Source organism: Piliocolobus tephrosceles, chromosome 13 (assembly GCF_002776525.5).
Source record: "Piliocolobus tephrosceles isolate RC106 chromosome 13, ASM277652v3, whole genome shotgun sequence".
NCBI classification, from domain to species: domain Eukaryota; kingdom Metazoa; phylum Chordata; class Mammalia; order Primates; family Cercopithecidae; genus Piliocolobus; species Piliocolobus tephrosceles.
In genome coordinates this window covers 1,895,635-1,902,997 of record NC_045446.1, presented here as the reverse complement: position 1 = coordinate 1,902,997, position 7,363 = coordinate 1,895,635, and the positions used below count along the sequence as shown (strand labels likewise).

Genomic DNA, 7,363 nt, shown 5'->3' with positions numbered 1-7,363 from the left:
CTGTCTCACAGGATTTCAGCCTCTCCATCAGCACCAGAACGCCCTTTCTAGGCAAACTTCTCACCACTTCTACCTTCCCTTGTACTTTGAAAAAGGGAGCTCTAGGCAGGGGAGGGGCTAGAGGGGGAGCCACTGCTCAAATCCTGACAAGGTGATCCGAAGGCAGCCAGGGGAGGGGGATGGGACGGGCTCAGGCTTGGTGTGTATAGGGGGGCTTTGCTTTTAAAAGAGATCGGCCGGGCACAGTGGCTCAACCCTGTAATCCCAGCACTTTGGGAGGCCGAGGCGGGTGGATCACAAGGTCAGGAGATAGAGACCATCCTGGCTAACACAGTGAAACCCCGTCTCTACTAAAAATACAAAAAATTAGCTGGGCATGGTGGCGGGCGCCTGTAGTCCCAGCCACTCGGGAGGCTGAGGCAGGAGAATGGCATGAACCCGGGAGGTGGAGGTTGCAGTGAGCCAAGATTGCACCACTGCACTCCAACCTGGTGACAGAGTGAGATTCCGTCTCTAAATAAACAAACAAATAAATAAATGAGGTAATCTCAGCAACATCTTTTTGCTTTTCCCCAGGGACCAAAGAATCACCACCGAGCTTGTGTGGGCGGAGGTGAATTCCAGCCCCCAGCTCCAAGGCTCCGAATCGCTGCTGGCTCAGCCCCCTGCCCAGTCTGCCCCACAGCCTGAGCCCCAGCAGGCCAGAGTGGCCAGAGAGCCCAGTCCTGAGCTGAGCTGCTGTGGCCTGTGGCCCAGGCGACCCCAGCGCTCCCAGAACTGAGGCTGGCAGCCAGCCCCAGCCCCAGCCCCAACTGCAGAGGCAGAAAGGTGAGTGTCTCAGGCACCCTGAGGCCTGGCAGAGAGGGCCACAGGCTCTGTGCAGGAGTCTTCGGACTGGGATCGCCTGCTTCTGCAAGCAGCTGTGGCTCAGAGAGGCTGGCATGGATTCTGAGTCACACAGCTGGGATCCGGAGCGCTGTGGTTGGCTCCAGGTGTTTCCTTCTAGGGGCCAGAGCAGGTGTGGGCAGAGCAGACTTCTGCAGTCTCCACAGCACTGAGGTCCTGGCGGGGGAGCTCCTGGGAGAGGAAAAAGGGCAGAGAAGGGGAGAGGGGCAAGGAGAGAGCAGGCAGCCAAGAGGGAGAAGATAGGCAGAAAGTGGATAGAGGGGGAAAAAGGGAAACTATATCAGTTAGGAATAATCTGGAACCCCAAGGAAAGCTGGGCTCTGCTGGGGACTGTGAGACCCCGGGTTCTCCCTGCCCCAGGCTGCTGGCCGTGGGGTCTTGCACCAATAGCCTAACCTTTCTGTCTGTCCCTATTTGTCAAAGTGGGTGACAGTCTCAGGCCGCCTGGCTGTTCAGAATTGAGACAATAACCAGAGGCCTTCTGAGCAAAGGGCCTGAGGGGCTCCGGCGTCAGGATCCCATTGTGGTCAGGAGCTTGCAGGGCTTCCTTTGTGTGAGGAGGGTGGAAGGTGGCTAGAAAGGCCCAGCCAGTGGCCTCTGCCTCAGCCGGAGGGAGCTCTGTGGTGGTGGCATTACCCATTCACTGGTCAGGCATTGGGGTGATGGGGGAGGCTCCAGGACTTGGGGAGCATTGGAGGTGGAGGGACATGGATCGGAGTCTCTGCACCTGTCCCATGACAGGAGCCTCCCTCGGGGTCTGCAGGGAGGGACCCAGCAGTGGACTCTTCAGGCTGGTTTTCCCGTCCCAGATAGAAGCCAGGAGTGTTCTTTCAAAGCTGTCTTTAGCTTAGACACTCAATAAAACAGTAACACAGTGGCGCCGTCTCAGTGCTTCGGAGCGTGTACCGTCTGAACCCCTTTCCCAGGGCCCTCCCCCAAGCACCCCAACCTGGACGCATATCCCTCCACGTACTTTTGGCTTTGGGTGGATTGAGCAGCCTTAGGGTGGTCTGTGATGTCTGGTGTGGAGGCTTCCAGTTTGGGTCCCTCCGTCCGACTTCCCAGGCCAGCCGGGCTGACGCCAGCGAGCGTGTCCTTCGCCAGAGAGGGGAGCGAGCACAAGGTCAGCGCCCTGCAGGGGGGGACGGAGGGGCGCTCTGAGGACCCTTGGAGAAAGGAACTGCATTTGTAAACTGCTGGGCTTGGTCCCATGGACGGTGAGCGGTGAGCGGTTAGCTCAGAGCCAGAGCCCGGAAGGAAAAGGGAATGGGGAAGGCCCACTGCAGGGCCGGTGAGCAGGGGAAGTGCAGCGGCCACAGGCTGAGGCTGGGGTATGGGCCAGGCTCCCTGGGGTGAGTCCTTGAGGGGATGTTCATTCTCTGTGGAATTTGGGTTTGCCAGTGGAGAGGAGACCAGCACTGCCCTGGTGAGGTGCTGGGTCAGGGCTGGGGGAGGGCGCTGCTTGGGGCTAAAGTCCCTGCCAGCCAAGCTCTGGGCGGGAGGAGACCCCAGCCCCCTCCTAACACCCTTGGACTGCTGGTGGGACCCTTCCTACCTCCGGGGACTGGAAGTCGTAGGGAAGGAGCCGGTCTTGGGGAAGAACCCGGATGCTGGTCTTGGCTAGCAGGGAGCCGGTGTGCTTTTTGAGTCCCAGGGTGACCCGGGTCTGCCCCAGCCTCCAGCCTGCCCTGGTCACTTTTGACTAAATAAGGAGAGCACTCAGCAGACAGCCCCGCGAGGGACGGGGAACGTGTGTGTCCCCCTACTCCCCCACCTGCTCCTCCCTCCCTACAGGGCCACTACACCCTGCTGTGGACACCCCAAGGTGACCTCAGCCTTCTTCCTACCTCAAAAAGTCCAGGCCTGTGTCTCCAAGCATGAGTGGTGGCTCCTTGGGGGAAGGCACCTCTGCAGGGTAGAACAAGGGGAAGAGACCCCCAAACAGGTCACTGGTGTCATTGTCCCCAGCACCCCCAAAGAGGAGGAGAGCCCACAACTCGGAAATGGGGCTCTCCCCCAGTGCCCATCCTGTCCCCAGCCTGGGAAGCAGGCGTGGAGGAAAAGGAGCGGGGAGCCCAGAGCTGGCCCTGGGGGCCCTGGTTTTGTCAATGACAGGAGCCTCAGCAACCTAGTCTGCGCTCCCAGGATCCGGGTTTGCAGACAGGCACTTTTCAAATGCTCCTCACCTCCAAATTTCCAAGTCACCTTGCAGAGGAAGACATCACCACAGTGGGGGACTGTCTGCTGGAGGCTCCTTGTTCTACAGACACGGGCTGGAGCGGCCAGAGAGCTAGGGACACGGGGAGGCTGCAGAAGGCTGGTGGGAAGGGGGGCAGTGATGGTGGGGGAGACGGACCAGATGTTCTTGGAATGGGACTTGGGGGTGATTGATGCAGACAGAAATTTGAAGGGGACATTCCCATGTGTCTTGTGCTCTGGGTGGAAAATGGACTGTTTTTCATGGCGGGGGGGTTCGCTCCGTCTTGCCAAGCTAATGTGGAAGAGATGCCTCACCCTGCCCAGCTCCCCACACCTGTCCAAGGCTGTGAACTTCTGCCTCCCCAGTGCCAGGCTTTGAGATGCCCCCCTTCTAGCGGGGGTCCTCCTATGGGGCAGCAATGGGGACAAGCAGTGCCCACTGTACTTGCCCCAAGATCCTACAGCATTCTGCTGGTACCCAGCGGTGCCCCCTCTCTGGCAGTCCCCCCACCCACCCCACAGGTCCCCTTAAGGCCACTGACCCATCGGTCGACATTGCCCAAAGCCAAGGGGTGACCTTGTTCCTGCTGACAGTGCGGTTGGGCGCCTGCACGCAGGTTTAATATTTGCCTTTAAGGAACTGGGCTTTCCCCAGCCTGAGTGGACAGGCTTTCCCTGAAAATTCGCTTGGAGAGAACGAAAAGAGACGCCTGGCACCCCAGCGGCGTGCAGTCCTGCACCCCCCTCCCCACCGGCCCCTGTTTCTCATTTTCCTCCCCACTTCCTCTCCTCTTCAGTGTTACCCAAACAAAACTGGCTTCACCGTTGTTTGGTGCTGGCGAAGGCCCGAATGGCGCGCGCAAAGCTCCGAGGCGGGCCGGGGGTGGCCGCCGGGGGTGCTCCGGGCCCCCAAGCCAAGCCGGGGACTAGCCTGCCCCCGGTGGCGGCTCGGCCGCGGCTTCGCCTAGGCTCGCAGCGCAGAGGCGAGGGGAAGCCTGCGGACCTCCCACGCGGGGACCGAGCAGGTAGCTGGGAGTCCCGGGAGCTCCCGGGAAGCAGCGTCCTGGTCGCTCCCTCGCGGCCTTTGGGTTTCTTCCTTCCACCCAGACGCCCGCTAAGCTCGGGCTGCCGCCACAAACGCGCTCTCCGTGTGGAGAAGGCAAAGAAAAAGAAAAGAAAGAAAGAAAAACAAAAAACCCAAAGAACGAAAAGCAGCATTTCAGCCGGCCGTGCGCGCCAGGGCGCTCCGCGCTACCTGCCCGCGCCGCCCGCGCTAGCGTTCCCCGGGGAGGGCGCCAGTGCTCCGCGTGCGCCCCAGTCAAGGTGAATCCCGGGCAGCGCCTTCCTTCCGCGGCCCGGGAAGCTTGAGCTCAACAATTAGCCCTTGATCCTCGGGGGATCCCAATCCACGGAACAACTTCCCTGCTTTCCCCAAACTCGGACATTTTACTTGTTCTGGGATCCTCTAAATTTAGGCATTGCTTCCCAAGTCTTCCAAATATATTCAGCATTTCGAAGGGTCACAAGAATTTTCTTGGACATTAATTTCCGGGGACGTCAAAACACACCAGCCCGGGCTGGCTTTTCCAGACTTACACTATGTCGCCTGGGTCTCCAGATTTGCTTTCTTCCAGGCTCTGGACAGTTTTGTACACCCCTCCCCAGGTCCCACAGATTTACAGACTACTGACCCGGGTTCCCTAATTTTAAAGACGAAGCCCTTGGTCCGTGGTGGTCGCGCTGACCGATTTGCCTGGCTCCCCAGGATGTGGACAGTGCCCATTCCACACTTAGACATTGTTCCCCAAACAAGTGGAACTTCCCCCCATAATTTTGAAAATTAACTCCAGGGTCTCCTAAGCTTACTGTTTCCCCCACATTTCCGCCCCATTCCGCGCCCCCACCCCACCCTTCCCGTTCACCTCAGCATGGGACATTTGCTACTTAGTTCCGCAAATCTGTTCGCACTAACCTGGGTTCCCTAAATTTTACACGTTGAATCCCAAGTCCCTCATGACACTGAGCAGGGCTGGAAGGTTGGAACCCTCAGAGTATGAAAATTGCTTCCCATACCTTCCCCCAAATTCGGGCATTACACCCAGAGCACATTCAATCCTTTTCCGAATCATAAAGGACCAGCCCTCTGATTGCCTGAGTTTCATAAAATGGAGAGATTTCCCCAATGATTCCCAAAACCTATTGAGAATGTTGTGGGTGTGTGAGTCACAAAGCTTTGCGGCATTAATGTCTATGGCTCCATAGGCTGCTTGGCCATGAGTCAAGTCCGTGAAGTGTAGACACTGCCACCCAGGTCCCTGGAACACACTGAGCAGTTACCAGGAGGTGCTCAAGTGTGACCCAGGATTCTCCAGGTCCCCAAATCGCACAGGGTCTCACGGGTCCCTCTGGGCTAAACCAAGCACGAAAGAACCCCTTGGACCGAGGCTATTTTTATTTCTGTTATGCCAGGTGTTGCTAACGGTCCCAGTTCCCAAACGTTCTGAGCATTTTCTCTGCATCACAACGTTGACTATTAAACAATTCTCTGGGTCCCAGGAGCTTCGTCACAAGAATATTGCTTTTCCAAAATTCAGGCATTGGTCTGAAACCCCAATGGCCAGAATCACACTGGACCCTTTTCCTGGTCCCCCATACTTGGATGTTCTGGACGCTGCTCTCCAGGCCCTCCAGAAACATTCAGCATTGCCCTCGGGTCAGAAGAAGGCACTGATTTCTTGGGCTCCAAACAACCCACTGAGTCATCTGAAAGTTAAGCAATATTTCCTTCAAACACACTGTACACTCCCTATCACAAAATCTGAAAATTCCTAAGTCCTAAGACCTAGGAACTCTGAATCCTCTTTCTCGAAAACATACCTATCTAAAACGTACAAGTCCTCCAAGGACTATGAGTGACTTCCCTAGATCTTTAGATTCAAAAACGATTCTCCTGGAGCCCCCAAATTGAGGTATCGTCTCCCAGCCTTCCAAGCAAATTGAGATTTTTCTCCCTTCATAAAAACAATTGAGGTATTTTTTAAAATACTGATTTATGAGTCTCCTGACTTTATGATCCCTGCCCTGGGTCCCCCTACATTTAGAAAATGTTCCATAGACCCCCCAAAGCACACTAAAAAATGTCCCTGGGTCCCAGAAATCCCAGGCATGAAAAAACCTGTGACCTGTAAGTTTCCTAGCTACTAACCAGGTTCCCAGACATTTAGGTATCAAATCTCCATTGGGTAATTTCCATGTGTCCCAAAAACCTGAAACGTGTTTCACTGGGGCTTCCCCAAATGCAGACACTGTCCAGGAAAACATATAGTATTTTTCTTATTTACCGAAAATAAACTAATGGAAATCATTTAAAATTTGACATAGAAAAAGAATACTGATTTTTTTTTGTTTGTTTTCCCCAAATGTACTGATCACACTCCAGGCTCCCCCAAAATTTACACAGTGCTTTCTTCCATCTCTGAAGGGTATTAAAACGTTTCCCTGAAGCCTCAGTAATTATGAAAGTTATTTTTCTCCGCATGCTGCCAGCGTCCAGGCCACTAACTTGTATTCTTAAGATGTGAAAATTAATCTCAGCTTCCCCCTAACACACGAAGAATGTGTTTGGATCTCCAAAATGTGTCCCTTGCTTTCATGTGCCAATTTTAGGCAATGTGTCTCTTAGGCAAAACTCCCAATTTCATATGGAGAATTTCCTTTAACTACCCCTCCTCAAAAATTGGTCTGGGATTTCCTGGGTTCCCCAAGCTAGCTGGCCCCTATTTTAGACCTCTTTCTCTATGTTCCCAATTGCATGGAGCAAGTTCTTTCATCCCCCAAACCTGTAATCTATTTTTCTGGAGTCTCAGGTTTAGTCATTAATCACGGTTCCCACATTAACGGAGTCCCCGGGGTCTCCTCCTCCAGGACACCCATTCGCTAAGCCCGCAAGGCAGAAAGAACTCTGCCTTGCGTTCCCCAAAATTTGGGCATTGTTCCCGGATCGACGGCCGCCCACTGCAGCTTCCCCAACCCTGCGCACAGCGGGCACTGGTTTCGGGCCTTTCTGTCTCCTACGAAGTCCCCAGAGCAACTAGGATTTGGGAAATTTCTCTAGCATTGCCCAAACACACTTGGGTCGGCCGCGCGCCCTCAGGACGTGGACAGGGCTTCCCTGCGTCCAGGAAAGCGACCGGGCATTGCCCCCAGTCTCCCCCAAATTTGGGCATTGTCCTCGGGTCTTCCAACGGACTGGGCGTTG

At 55.4% G+C, this 7,363-nt stretch overlaps 1 pseudogene; it reads right to left on the bottom strand.

Moving 5' to 3' along the window:
• Positions 1 to 657: 657 nt before the first annotated feature.
• Positions 658 to 1,546, bottom strand: LOC113219753 (annotated as a pseudogene).
• Positions 1,547 to 7,363: the final 5,817 nt, after the last annotated feature.